This window comes from Chlorocebus sabaeus, chromosome 2 (genome assembly GCF_047675955.1).
Source record: "Chlorocebus sabaeus isolate Y175 chromosome 2, mChlSab1.0.hap1, whole genome shotgun sequence".
NCBI classification, from domain to species: domain Eukaryota; kingdom Metazoa; phylum Chordata; class Mammalia; order Primates; family Cercopithecidae; genus Chlorocebus; species Chlorocebus sabaeus.
In genome coordinates this window covers 16,745,643-16,760,343 of record NC_132905.1, presented here as the reverse complement: position 1 = coordinate 16,760,343, position 14,701 = coordinate 16,745,643, and the positions used below count along the sequence as shown (strand labels likewise).

Sequence of the window (14,701 nt, the reverse complement as noted above, 5' to 3'; positions counted from 1 at the left end):
GAGTCATGAGTCCAGGTGGGGTTAGTGTGAAAAAATCTTTAAAAACCAACCTTAAGTTGGTTGGGCGTGATGGCTCATGCCTATGATCCCAGGACTTTGGGAGGCCGAGGCTGGCAGATCATGAGGTCAGGAGATAAAGACCATCCTGGATAATATGGTGAAACCCTGACTCTACTAAAAATACAAAAAATTAGCCAGGTGTGGTGGCGGGTGCCTGTTGTCCCAGCCACTCGAGAGACTAAGGCAGGAGAATGGTGTGAACCAAGGAGGCAGAGCTTGCAGTGAGCCAAGATCATGCCACTGCACTCCAGCCTGGGTGACAGAGCGAGACTCTGTCTCAAAAACAAAAAACAAAAAAGCACAACCTTAGGTTCTACAGGTGATGTTATCTATAGGAGCAATTGGGAAAATCACAAATCTTGTGACCTCTGGCGACATGACTCCCAAGCAGTAAAGGATTATAGAAACTGTGCCTATTTTATCAGAATTCAGTTCCCTCTCATCCTCCTAACCTTGTGGCCTTTCATTAGTTTTACAAAGGTGGTTTAGTTTTGGGGAGGGCTATTATCATTTTCGCTTTAAGGTAAAGCTGTAAACTAAATTCCTCCCAAAGTTAGCTTGGCCTATGCCCAGGAATGACCAAGGAGTTTGGAGGTCAGAAGCAAGATGGGGTCAACTATGTGAAATTTATCTTACTGTCATAATTTGGCAGAGGCAGTTTCAAGGCCAGCAGTGAATGATAGCCACAGTGTGCTATCATTGCACCTGTGAAAAGTCACTGCAATCCAGCCTGGACAACATAGCAAGGCCCTGTCTTTTAAAAATGTATTTAAAAAATGGTTGGGCATGGTGGCTCTCGCCTGTAATCCCAACACTTTGGGAGCCTGAAGTGGGTGGATCACCTGTGGTTAGGAGTTCTAGACAAGCCTGGCCAACATGGAGAAACCCCGTCTTTACCAAAAATACAAAAAGTAGCTGGGCATGATGGCGCATGTCTGTAATCCTATCTACTCGGGAGGCTGAGGCAGGAGAATTACTTGAACCCAGGAAGCAGAAGTTGCAGTAAGCTGAGATTGCACTACTGCATTCCAGCCTGGGTGACAAAGGGGGACTCCATCTCAAAAAAAAAAAAAAAAAAAAAGTATAAGCAGGCATCCAACTCAACCCAGTTGACTAGGACTTTCCTGATTTTAACACTGCAAACCTGGAAAGTCCTGGACAAACCAGAAGGAGTTGATCATCCTATTTATATGGTACTTAGCATTTGCCAGGCATGAAGTCAGTGGTCAGGGACTGCTAATAGGCAGTGGGCCAACTCACAGTTTGTTTGTTTTTTTTTAATTGAAAAAATTTTAGACCAAGCGTGGTGACTCACACCTGTAATCCCCACACTTGGGAGGCTGAGATGGGAGGATTGCTCGAGCCTGGGAGTTTGAGACCAGCCTGGGCAACACAGGGAGATCCCGTCTGTACAAATTAAAATGAGAAGTAAATAATTTTGATAATTGCAGATTCACATGCACTTGTAAGAAATAATACAGGGATCTCTTTTACACTTTGTCCATTTTCCTCCAACTATGCAAAAGTATAGTATAATACCACATTCAGGATGTTGATATTCATATGACCCACGAATCTTATTCAGATTTCTCTTATTTGTAGAGATGGGGTTTTGCCATGTTGGCCAGGCTGGTCTTGAACTCCTGGCCTCAGGCAATCTGCCCACCTCAGCCTCCCAAAGTGATGGGATTACAGGCGTGAGCCACGTGCTTGACCAGATTTCTCTTTTTAGCTGTACTCATTTGTGTGTGTATTAAGTTCTATAAAATTTTATCACATATGTCTTGTGTGTCCACTACCACAGCCCAGATACTGAACAGTTTCAAGACCACAGGGATCCCTCATTGTGCCTTTATATAACCTCACCCACACCTCTCTCCCACAGACTGCACTCCCAGCCCTCATTCTTCACCCCCTGGCAACTGCTAATCTGTCCTCCAGTTCTGAAATGTTGTCATTTCAAAAATGTTACAAGCTGGATGTGGTGGCTCACGCCTGTAATCCCAGCACTTTGGGAGGCCGAGGAGGGCAGATCACCTGAGGTCAGGAGTTTGAGACCAGTCTGGTCAACATGGTGAAACCTCGTCTCTACTGAAAATACTGAAATCAACCGGGCATGGTGGCAGGTACCTGTAATCCCAGCTACTCAGGAGGCTGAGGCAGCAGAATCACTTGAACCTGGGAGGCAGAAGTTGCAGTGGGCTGAGATCACACCACTGCACTCCAGCCTGGGCAACAGAGCAGACTCTGCCCCCTCCCCTCCACATACACACAAAGTTACACAATCGGAAGCATACCCAATCCCCATACAGTATGTAATTTTAGGGGATTTTATTTCCTCCCCCAGCATAATTTTCTGGAGATTCTTTCTGTCAAATGAATCAATAATTCATTTCTCTTTATTGCTGAGTAGTATTCCAGGTGTGGATGTACTAGTTTAACTATTTACTTGTTGAAGCACATCTGGGCTAATTCCAGTCTTTGGTTCTGCCTCCTGTTTTTATATAAAGTTTTATTGAAACGCAGCCATGGCCATTTATTTACATTTTGTCTATGACTGCTCCTCAGAGTTGAATAGTTTCACCACAGACCCTAGGACCCACAGCCTAAAATATTTACTCTCCAGCCCTTTACAGAAAAAGTTTGCCAACCCTTATTCCAAGCACCTAACATTTATTAATCTTAATTTTCACAACATCCCTATATAATTGTTATCCTCATTTTGCAAAGGGAGAAACTGAGGCACAAAGTAAGTAATTTGCTCATAGTCACACAGCTGAGCTAGGTTTTGAACTCAGCAATATGGCTCTAGGGGCTGCCTCTTAACCAATCCTCCTCGAAAGAGAATCTTACTTCTCAGTTCAAGACAGAGGAACTCGGCCGGCCGTGGTGGCTCACACCTGTAATCCCAGTACTTTGGGAGGCCAAGGCAGGCAGATCACCTGAAGTCAAGAGTTCCAGACCAGCCTGGCCAACGTAGTGAAACCCTGTCTCTACTAAAAATATGAAAATTCAGAGCGAGATTCCGCCTCCAAAAAAAAAAAAAAAAGAAAATTAGCCTGGCGTGGTGGCAGGCTCCTGTAATCCCAGCTACTCAGGAGGCTGAGGCAGGAGAATCGCTTGAAACTGGGAGGTGGAGATTGCAGTGAGCCGAGATCACACCATTGCACTCCAGCCTGGGCAACAAGAGTTAGACTCTATTTCAAACACACACACACACACACACACCCATCCACCCACCCAGAGGAACTGAAAACTGAGATAAGCACACAAGAGAGCTAGCAGCTGAACAACAGGGCTTCTCTTTGAGGGCTAGAAGGAATAGTAGGATTTAACTTGTGATCATTTGTTTTGTTACATGAATAATGCTTGGAACAGAGCTAAAATTTCTCATTAATTTGAATCAATTTGATATAGGGCTTTTAAAAGTTTACCAGAATTTAACAAAGTTTCAGGACCTAAGTATCTCTGGGCCCCTGACTTTCTTTCCTTCTTTCTTTTTGAGACGGAGTTTCACTCTTGTTGCCCAGGCTGGAGTTCAGTGGCGTGATCTTGACTCACTGCAACCTCCACCCCCGGGGTTCAAGTGATTCTCCTGCCTCAGCCTTCCGAGTAGCTGGGATTATGGGCACCTGCCACCACGCCCAGCTAATTTTTGTATTTTTAGTAGAGATGGGGTTTCACCATCTTGGCCAGGCTAGTCTTGAACTCCTGACCTCGTGATCCACCCACTTCAGCCTCCCAAAGTGCTGGGATTACAGGTGTGAGTCACCGCATCTGGCCAGTCCCCTGACTTTAATAGCCACATTTGCAACTGGAAAATTAGCACAGTCATTGTTATCTTTTGCTTATCTCCCAGGGGTTTTCAGGTAAGTATAGACCTGAGCCTAGAGAAACTTTCCTAGGCCAGCAGGAGGGTAAATGGTGGCTTTTAATGGAAATACTTTCCTTTCTTCTTCTTCTTCTTTTTTTTTTTTTTGAGAGGGAGTCTCGCACTGTTGCCCAGGCTGGAGTGCGGTGGTGCGATCTCGGCTCACTGTAAGCTCCGCCTCCCGGTTTCACGCCATTCTTCTGCCTCAGCCTCCCGAGTAGCTGGGACTACAGGCACCAGCCACCACGCCCAGCTAATTTTTTGTATTTTTAGTAAAGACGGGGTTTAACCGTGTTAGCCAGGATGGTCTTGATCTCCTGACCTCGTGATCCATTCACCTCGGCCTCCCAAAGTGCTGGGATTACAGGCGTGAGCCACCGTGCCCGGCCTCGTTTCTTCATTTTTGTAGGGAGACTTATGCCCAGCTGAGAGGATTTGGGTCTCCCTTTAGGGTAACCAACTATCATGATGTTCCTGGGATTGAGGGAAGTTTCTGGATTGTAGGACTTGCAGTGCTAAAACCGAAAGAGTCGATGGGTATGGTGGCTCATGGCTATAATCCCAGAACTTTGGGATTACTGGTGGATGGATCACCTGAGGTCGGGAGTTTGAGACCAGCCTGGCCAAAATGGTGAAACCCCGTCTCAACTAAAAATACAAAAATTAGCCAGGTGGGTGTGGTGGTGCACGCTTGTAATCCCACTACTTTGGGAGGCTGAGGCGGGTGGATCACCTGAGGTCAGGAGTTTGAGACTAGCCTGGCCAACATGGTGAAACCCCATCTTTACTAAAAATACAAAAATTAGCCGGACTTGATGGTGCATGTCAGTAATCCCAGCTATTTGAGAGGCTGAGGCAGGAGAATCACTTGAACCCAGGAGGCAGAGGTTGCAGCGAACTGAGATCACACCACTGCACTCCAGCCTAGGTGACAGTGATCCTCTGTCTCAAAAAAAAAAAAAAAAAAAAAAAATTAGCTGGGTGTCATGGCACATGCCTGTAATCCCAGCTACTCACTAGGCTGAGGCAAGAGAATCACCTGAACTCAGGAGGCAGCGGTTGCAGTGAGCTGAGATCACACCACTGCACTCCAGCCTGGGTAACAGAGTGAGACTCTGTCTCAAAAAAATAAATAACTAGAACTGAGAGAGTCCTGGGCAAAGGAAGAGAAATCAGTCACCCTCGTCCAACTAGTCCCTGAACCAGACTTGGAAGAAGAGGGTAGATTTCAAAAGACAAAGATATATTCATTCATTTTTTGAGATAAGGTCTCACTCTGTTACCCAGACAAGAGTGCAGTGGTGCAATTGTAGCTCACCACAGCCTTGAACTTGTCAAGGGATACTCTTGCCTCAGCCTCCCAAGTAGTCAGGACTTCAGGTGTGCACCACCGCACCCAGCCACAAAACAAAGACAAAAAAAAAAAAAAAAAAGCAACATTTCAGTCCTGGGTAGTGGCTCATGCCTGTAATCCAGCACTTTGGGAGGCCAAGGTGGGTGGATCACCTGAGGTCAGGAGTTCAAGACCAGCCTGGCCAACATGGCGAAACCTTGTCTCTACTAAAAAAAATATAAAAATTAGCCAGGTGTGGTGGTACATGCCTCTAATCCCAGCTACTCGGGAGGTTGAGGCAGGAGAATTGCTTGAACCCAAGAAGCAGAGGCTGCAGTGAGCCGAGATTGCGCCACTGTACTCTAGCCTGAGGGAGAGCACGAGACTCCATCTCCAAAAAAAAAAAAAGAAAGTAAAGGAATAAAAGAATGGCTACTTCATAGGCAGAGCAGTAGCATGGGCTGCTGATTAGCTATTTTTATGGTTGTTTCTTTCTTCAGCCTGGGCGACAGAGCAACATTCTGTCTCAAAAAGAAAAAAAAATGTTACCTTGCCATATATTGAAATGGCCCCAGGATCCTCCTCCTTTCTCCCACCTCACCCCATTAGGAAAAAAAAAAATGGCCCTACAAAGGCTTCTTTTGTGGGGGAAAATTTTCATTGTAAAGAATTTCTATGAACATAACTAGATTTTTCCTCTTCCAGGCTCTCCCAATCCTGGTGAGATTAACTGAGAATCTAGCATCCTATAAAGGTTGGAATAGAAAACATTTGAAAAAAAAAAATTATAGAGATGGGGTCTCACTCCGTTGCCCTGGCTGGTCTTGAAGTCCTGGGCTTAAGTGATCCTCTCACTTTGGCCTCCCAAAGTGCTAGGATTACAGGCACGAATTACCATGCCTGCCCAACAAATAGGAAACATTTGTCCTCTGTTGTCTCTAAGGGCAGCCACCTATGAGACTTCATCTACTTCATACAAACCATACAAACCTTGTCTCCATAGCCCCTTACTGTTTTTGTTTTGTTTTTTTTTGTTTTTTGTTTTTTTTGGAGATGGAGTCTCGCTCTGTCGCCCAGGCTGGAGTGCAGTGGCCGGATCTCTGCTCACTGCAAGCTCTGCCTCCCGGGTTCACGCCATTCTTCTGCCTCAGCCTCCCCAGTAGCTGGGATTACAGGCACCCGCCACCTCGCCCGGCTAATTTTTTTTTTGTATTTTTAGTAGAGACGGGGTTTCACTGTGTTAGCCAGGATGGTCTCAATCTCCTGACCTCGTGATCCACCCGTCTTGGCTTCCCAAAGTGCTGGGATTACAGGTTTGAGCCACCACGCCCGGCCCATAGCCCCTTATTGTAACCCAGACACTCCTTTCTTTTGATTCCGGATCTCTAGACAGTAACTTAACTCTCAGCCAATCAGAAAATCTTTGAAACCACCTGTGACCTGTAAATACCCTTGCTCACTTTGAGTTGTTCCACCTTTCTGGACTGAACCAATGTATACCTCACATGTATTGATTGATATCTTATGTCCCCCTAAAATGTATAAAACCAACCTCAAAGGCCTGGCGCGATGGCTTATGCCTGTAATCCCAGTACTCTGGGAGGCCGAGGCAGGCAGATCACCTGAGGTCAGGAGTTTGAGACCAGCCTGGCCAGCATGGTGAAACCCCGTCTCTACTAAAAATACAAAATTAGGCCAGGCACGGTGGCTCACACCTGTAATCCCAGCACTTTGGGAAGCCAAGGTGGGTGGATTACCTGAGGTCAGGAGTTTGAGACCAGTCTGACCAATATGGTGAAACCCGTCTCTACTAAAAATACAAAAATTAGCCAGGCACGGTGGCGTGGGCCCGTAGTCCCACCTACTCGGGAGGCTGAGGCAGGAGAACTGCTTGAACCTGGGAGGCGGAGGTTACAGTGAGCTGAGATCACACCACTGCACTCCAGCCTGGGTGACAGAGCGATACTCCGTCTCAAAATGAAAAACAAATAAATAAATAAATTAATTAATTAAAAAATTAGCTGAGTGTGGTAGCACACACCTGTAGTCCTAGCTACTCCAGAGGTTGAGACAGGAGAATTGCTTGAGCCCGGGGGGAGGTGGAGGTTGCAGTGAGCTGAGATTATGCTACTGCTCTCCAGGCTGGATGACAGAACAAGACCCTGCCTCAAAAAAACAACAACAAAAGTCTTCTGCTAGCCATCATCACTCATATTTGGCTCAGAATAAACCTCTTTAAATATTTTGCAGTTTGACTTTTTTCAGCCCCTTTATTTGAACTTGTCTGATTGTGTCCACAGGTTTAGATTCAGGTTGAATATTTTTGGCAAAAATACTACAAAAGTGATATTGTGTGTGTCCTTCTTGGGGAATGATTTTATTACTACGTTTTAATAAATTTACTTTTGGCCGGACGTGGTGGCTCACGCCTATAATCCCAGCACTTTGGGAGGCCGAGGTGGGTGGATCACCTGAGGTCAGTTGTTCCAGACCAGCCTGGACAACATGGTGAAACTCTGTCTCTACTAAAAAGAGAAAAAATTAGCCGGGTGCGGTGGCTGGTGCCTGTAATACCAGCTACTTGGGAGGCTGAGGCAGGAGGATTACCCGAGGCCAAGGAATTTGAGACCAGCCTGACCAACATAGTGAAACTCTGTCTCTACTAAAAATATAAAATTAGCTGAGCGTGGTGGCACACACCTGTAATCCCAGCTACTTGGGAGGCTGAGGCAGGAGACTCACTTGAATCCAGGAGGCAGAGGTTGCAGTGAGCCGAGATTGTGCCACTGTACTCCAGCCTGGGTGACAGAGTGAAAGTCTGTGTCAAAAAAAAAAAAAAAAAAGGAAAAGAAAAATGAGAAATGGTCTTAGACCACAGCCTTCCAGACATATCTGCCTTTAAGAAGTCCTGTCCTGGTTGGGCGGAGGGTCTCACACCAGTGATCCCAGCACTTTGATGGGCTAAGGAGAGAGGATCCCTTGAGCCTAGGATTTAGAGACCAGCCTGGATCTCTAAATATGACATAAGGAGATCTTATCTCTACAAAACACTAAAAAAGGTTATCTAGGCGTGGTGGTATGCACCTGTGGTCCCAGCTACTCGGGAGGCTGAGGCAGGAGACTCACTTGAATCCAGGAGGTGGAGGTTGCAGTGAGCCGAGATTGTGCCACTGCACTCCAGCCTGGGCGACAGAGCAAGACTCCGTCTCAAAAAAAAAAAAAAAAAAAGAAAAAAAAAAGAAAAAGAAAAAAAAAAAAAGCCCTGTCAAGCAGACAGTCTCCAAGATGGTAGAAAGAGAAAGGCCTTGGGGAATGATTTTTAAATTTACAGCAGCTGAGAGTCTAACTTCTTAGAGTGGGAATATAGTGAAATACTAAAAGGTGAAGGTGAAATCCCTTGCCGAAGGTCATATGTGCCTTTCAGTTGGTGACCCCAGACTCTAATCCTGGTCTCCTTGTCTCTCTGTACCTATATGTTCTTCTGTCTTCTCTGTTCTTAGAAACAAACTTTTTCCTCCCCCCACCTACAGCATGCCTTCTGTGGTCAGAACTCCGCTTAAAAAACCTTTTTCCCTTATTACTTTTGCACACAACTCAGTTCTCTCTGACAAGGCCTGAACTGCTATTGTTTGCTTCAAACTTCCTTGCATCCATTCCTTCCTCTTTTCAAGATAAGGCCTGTTTTTTCCCAGGGCTCTGGGGAACCACACCTAGAAGAGGCTGTTCCAGACAAGTCTAGCATTGCTTCCCTTTTTCTGATAAGGTTCCATTGTTGAGAATGCTCCCTTTGTTTCTTACCTGTCTCCAAAACATGCTGGAATTTACTTCTATTTTAGTTTGCTGGTGTGGCCATTACTGTTAAGATGGTGGTTAATTGTCTTCATATTCTACATTCTTTTTTTTTTTTCTTTCTTTCTTTTTTGAGACGGAGTCTCGCACTGTTGCTCAGGCTGGAGTGCAGTGGCACGATCTCGGCTCACTGCAACCTCTGCCTCCCAGGTTCAAGTGATGCTCCTGCCTCAGCCTCCCGAGTAGCTGGAACTACAGGCACCTGCCACCACACCCAGCTAATTTTTTGTATTTTTAGTAGAGACGGGGTTTCACCATGTTAACCAGGATGGTCTTGATCTCCTGACCTCGTGATCCACCCGCCTCAGCCTCCCAAAGTGCTGGGATTACAGGCGTGAACCACTGTGCCCAGTGTATTCTACATTCTTAATAGACAGTTAGCTGACCATCTCCACAATTATGGTTTAAACCAAAGCTTATAAAACTTGAATATGCATCAGAATCACCTGGAGGGTTTTTTAAAAACACTAGCTGGGGGCTTCACCTCCAGAATTTCTGATTCAGTAGCTCTGGGGAGGAGCTGATAATTTGTATTTCTTTTTTCTTTTCTTTTCTTTTCTTTTTTTTTTTTAAGATGGGGTTTCACCATGTTGACCAGGCTGGTCTCGAATTCCTGACTTCAAGTAATCTGCCTGCCTTGGCCTCCCAAAGTGCTGGGATTACAGCCATGAGCTGCAGTGCTCGGCAAGAATTTGTATTTCTAACCTCATCTAACCTAATCTAATCTAATCTAATCAAGTGATGCTTGTCCACAGACAACACTTCGAGAATCACTAGGAGCTTGGTGTTGTGATTTGTGTTGATAATTCCAGCACTTTGGGAGGCCAAGGCAGGAAGATCCCTTGAGGCCAGGAGTTGGAGACCAGCCTGGACAACACTGCAAGACCTCATCTCTACTAAAGATAAAAAAAATTAGCCAGGCATGGTAGCATGCACCTGTAGTCTTAACTACTTGGGAGGGTGAAGCAGGACGACGGCTTGAGTACGGGAATTTGGCTGCAGTGAGCTATTATCACACCACTGCGCTTCAGCCTGGGCAACAACAGAGGGAGACCCTGTATGTTAAAAGAAAACCAAAAAAATCATTGGCTTAAACTGACATTTATATAATGTCAAACTGATTAGGCTGGGTGCAGTGGCTCACACCTGTAAACTTTGAACTTTGGAAGGCTGAAGCTGGCAGATTGCTTGAGCTCAGGAGTTCAAGACCAGCCTGGGCAACATGGTGAAACCCCATTATTAAAAAGAAAAAAAAAAAGAAAAGAAATACAAATTCTCAGCTCTTCTTCCTTCCTTTCCTTCTTTCCTTCCTTTCTTCCTTCCCTCCTTCCTTCCTCCTCCTTCCTTCTTCCCCCTTCCTTCCTCCCTCCTTCCTTCTTTCTCTCTCTCCTTCCTTCCCTCCCTCCTTCCTTCTTTCTCTCTCTCTCTTTCCTTCCTTCCCTCCCTCCCCTCCTTTTTCTCTTTTTTCTCTTTCTTGCTTTCTTTCTCCTTCCTTCCTTCCTTTTCCTTTCTTTCCTTTATTTTTCTTTTGACAGGATCTTGCTCTGTCATCCAAGCTGGAATGCAGTGGTGCAATCTCAGCTCACTGCAAGCTTCTCCCCCAGACTCAAGCAATCCTCCCACCTCAGCCTCCTGAGTAGCTGGGACCACAGGTGTGCACCACAATGCTGGCTATTTTTTTGGTATTTTTAGTAGAGATGGAGTCTCATTATGTTGCCCAGACTGGTCTTGAATTTCTGAGCTCAAGCGATCTGCCTGCCTTGGCCTCCAAAAGTGCTGGGATGACAGGTGTGAGCCACCATACCTGGCCAAAACCCCGTTTCTACAAAAAATACAAAAATAGCCAGGTGTGGTGGTGTGCGCCAGTAGTCCCGGCTACTTAGGAGACTGAGGTGGGAGGATAGATTGAGCCAGAGAGAGCCATTATCCCGCCACTGCACTCCAGTCTGGGTGACACAGTGAGACAGTGAGACTCTCTCAAAAAACAAAAACAGACAAACTGATTATATTGAAGTATCGTAAAGCAAGTTACAGACATGATGTCACCCATAAACCCTAACCACGTCCACTTCCCAGGGGCTCAATTCTCTACTTTCTCTTGCTCTCCACATCTAATCTGTTTCGAAGTTTTTCTTGTCTAGCTTCAACATATACCCTGAACCCCCATCCTTTCTCCTACATCATCTTAGCCCAAGCTCATATCCCCTCTGGCCTAGAATACCACAGCCACTTCTCATCTGGTATCCTCTCCCAGTCTTGACCCATCTCCCTACATAGTCACCGGGTTATCAGTGGAAAATGCAAGTTAGATCGTGTCACTCTGTTAAAAACACATCCGGTGGCTACTGCAATTAGAATAAATGGCAAACTTCTTTTGTGACTGACAAGAACCTGCATGCCCAGACCCTGCCTCTCTGTCTGGCATTCTCGTTGCTTCTTGAGCCTTGCTTATCACGCCCAGGTACACTGGAGTCTTCCTCTTTCTGTGCATGTCAAACTCTTGGTACTTGTAATTGTCTGGATTGTACCCCACTCGCAGTCTGAACTCTGTGCTTGACAAAAGGCTACCTTTTCTATCCACTTACCTAAAGAAAGTGAAGAAATGTCTAAGATGTGCTGGTAGGTGAAAAAAGTAAGGTGGGAAGTATGTATTGTACACAAGTTACCTATTTATTTTATTTATTTATTTATTTGAGGTGGAGTCTTACTCTGTTGCCCAGGCTAGAGAGCAGTGGTGTGATCTCAGCTCACCACAACCTCTGCCTCCCAGGTTCTAGCGATTGTCCTGCCTCAGCCTCCCAAGTAGCTGGCATTACAGGCGTGCACTACCATGCCTGGCTAATTTTTGTATTTTTCTTTTTCTTTTTTTTCTTTTTTTTTTGAGATGGAGTTTCATTCTTATTGCCCAGGCTGGAGTGCAATGGCATGATCTCGGCTCACTGCAACCTCCGCCTCCCAGGTTCAAGCAATTCTCCCGCCTCAGCCTCCCGAGTAGCTGGGATTATAGGCATGCACCACCATGCCCAGCTAATTTTGTATTTTTTTAGTAGAGACAGGGTTTCTCCATGTTGAGGCTAGTCTCGAACTCCTGATCTCAGGTGATCCGCCTACCTGGGCCTCCCAAAGTGCTGGGATTACAGGTGTGAGCCACCACGCCCAGCCGCAGTATTTTTATTTTTCATTTTTATTTATATCTTTTTGAAACAGAGTCTCTCTCTGTCGCCCAGGCTGGAGTGCAGTGGTGCGATCTCGGCTCACTGCAACCTCTGCCTCCCAGGTTCAAGTGATTCTCATGCCTCAGCCTCCCAAGTAGCTGGAATTACAGGCACGTGTCACCATGCCAGCTAATTTTTGTATTTTTAGTAGAGACAGGGTTTTGCCATCTTTGCCAGACTGGTCTTGAACTCGTGACCTCAAGTGATCCACCCACCTTGGCTTCCCAAAGTGCTGGGCTTACAGGCCAGGCTGTAATCCAGCCTGGCCTGTGAGCCACCGAACCCTGGCTATGTTGGCCAGGCTGGTCTTGAACTCCTGAGTTCATGTAATCAGCCCACCTCAGCATCCCAAAATGCTGGGTTTACAGGCGTGAGCCACTGCACCTGGCCTAAAAATTTTGTAGAGACAAGGTCTTGCTATGTTGTCCAGTCTCAAACTTCTGGCTTCCAGTGACTCCCACCTCAGCCTCCCAAAATACTGGGATTATAGGCAAAAGCCACTGCACCTGGCCTCTATGTTACCATTTAAGTAAAAAACAGGAGGTATATAGCCCTTTGCTTGTACATGATTCAAATACCTCTGAAAGGATACACAATAAATGGTTAACTCTTGTTGTCCCTAGGGAAAGATGCTGGATGTCTAGGGAAGAGTAGAAAAAAGATTTTTACCAGAAATCTTTTGTACCTTTTGAATTTTGAACCACATTATACCTGGTCGAAGTAAATTAACAAATAAATACCATCAAGCCTAACTAGTTAAATAAGTACTTATGTGGTTATTCCGTACCTGTCACAAGCTATTTTTTTTTTTTTTTTTGTAGCACTGATTACAATCTGTAATTATCTTGCTTTCGTGTATGTGTTAACTGATTTTCTGTCCCTGTCCCCACTGGATTACAAAGTCCTGAGAGGAGAGACTGTTGCTCTTTGTGTCTCACCATTACATTCCTAAGAATTAGCACAGTGCCTGGTAAATGGCAGGATGTCAACAAATATTTGTTTGGGATTTTTTTTTTTTCCCCCCGGAGACAGAGTCTCGCTCTGTTGCCCGAGCTGGAGTGCAGTGGCGCAAACTCGGCTCACTGCAACCTCCGACCCCAGGTTCAGGTGATTCTCCTGCCTCAACCTCCCCAGTAGCTGGGATTGTAGGCACCCGCCACCAAGTCCAGCTAATTTGTGTGTGTGTGCGCGCGCACGTGTGTGTGTGTGTGTGTGTGTATATATATATATATATATATATGTATTTTTTTAAAGATAGGGTCTTGTTCTGTCGCCCAGGATGGAGTTCAGTGGCGCTATCACGGCTCACTGCAGCCTGGAACTCCTGGGTTGAAGTGCTTCTCCAGCCTCAGTCTCCTGAGTAGCCAGAACTATAGGCACGTGCCACCATGCCAGCTAATTTTTTTTTTTTTTTTTTGAGTCTGAGTCTGTTGCTCTGTCTCCCAGGCTGGAGTGCAGTGGCACGATCTCAGCTCACCACAACCTCTGTCTCTTGGGTTCAAGTGATTCTTGTGCCTCAGCCTCAAGAGTAGCTGGGACTACAGGCACGTGCCATCATGACCAGCTAACTATTGTTTTACCATGTTGGCCAGGCTGGTGTCGAACTCCTGACCTCAGGTGATCCACCCGCCTCAGCCTCCCAAAGTGCTGGGATTACAGGCATGAGCCACTGCACACGGCCTCTCAGCTTATTTTTGTATTTTTTCTAGAGATGGGGCTTTACCAGGTTGTCCAGGCTGGTCTCGAACTTCTGGACCCAAAGGATCCTCCTGCCTTGGTCTCCCAAAATGCTGGGATTATAGGCATGAGCCACTGTGCCTGGCTGGTGTTTTTTCTCTTTTAATATGAAACACTTCATGAATTTGCATGTCATCCTTGCACAGGGGCCATGCTCATCTTCTTTGTGTTATTCCAATTTTAGTATATGTACTGCTGCAGGGAGCATAAGTATTTGTTGAATGAATGAATCTTGTCCAGTGGGGACAAGGTGGAAAGGAAGGTGCAATACAATCACTTGTAGATTCAGGATCTGCATACCTGACCGGCAGACCTGCTTGCTGGCTTGGAACCTCCTGAAATTCATGACTGTCTAACGAATTCTGAATGCATGCCCATCCTCTGCAATTTCCTTGCCATGTCGGAGTCAGTGAGATAATGCTGAGATTTTATTACCTGCTCTGGACCTTAGGTTTCATGCCTGCAAAATGGGCTGAGTGAAATAGATCTGAGTTTGCCTAACTTGAGTTGTTCCTGTTCTATCTTTATGAGTTTTGCCATATCGTCTATATTATTTAGCATTTTTATATCTGTACCATCTATGTTATTTACTTAGCATTTTTCTTGCATTGTTTCATTTATTTTTAGCTATATAAA

General features: G+C 45.7%; 1 non-coding gene across 1 annotated transcript; it reads right to left on the bottom strand.

The window, feature by feature from the left end:
* Positions 1–14,166: 14,166 nt before the first annotated feature.
* Positions 14,167–14,273, bottom strand: LOC119618749 (U6 spliceosomal RNA). The gene has a single exon (XR_005235109.1). It is a non-coding gene; the product is annotated as a U6 spliceosomal RNA (small nuclear RNA).
* Between the last annotated feature and the right edge of the window lie 428 nt (positions 14,274–14,701).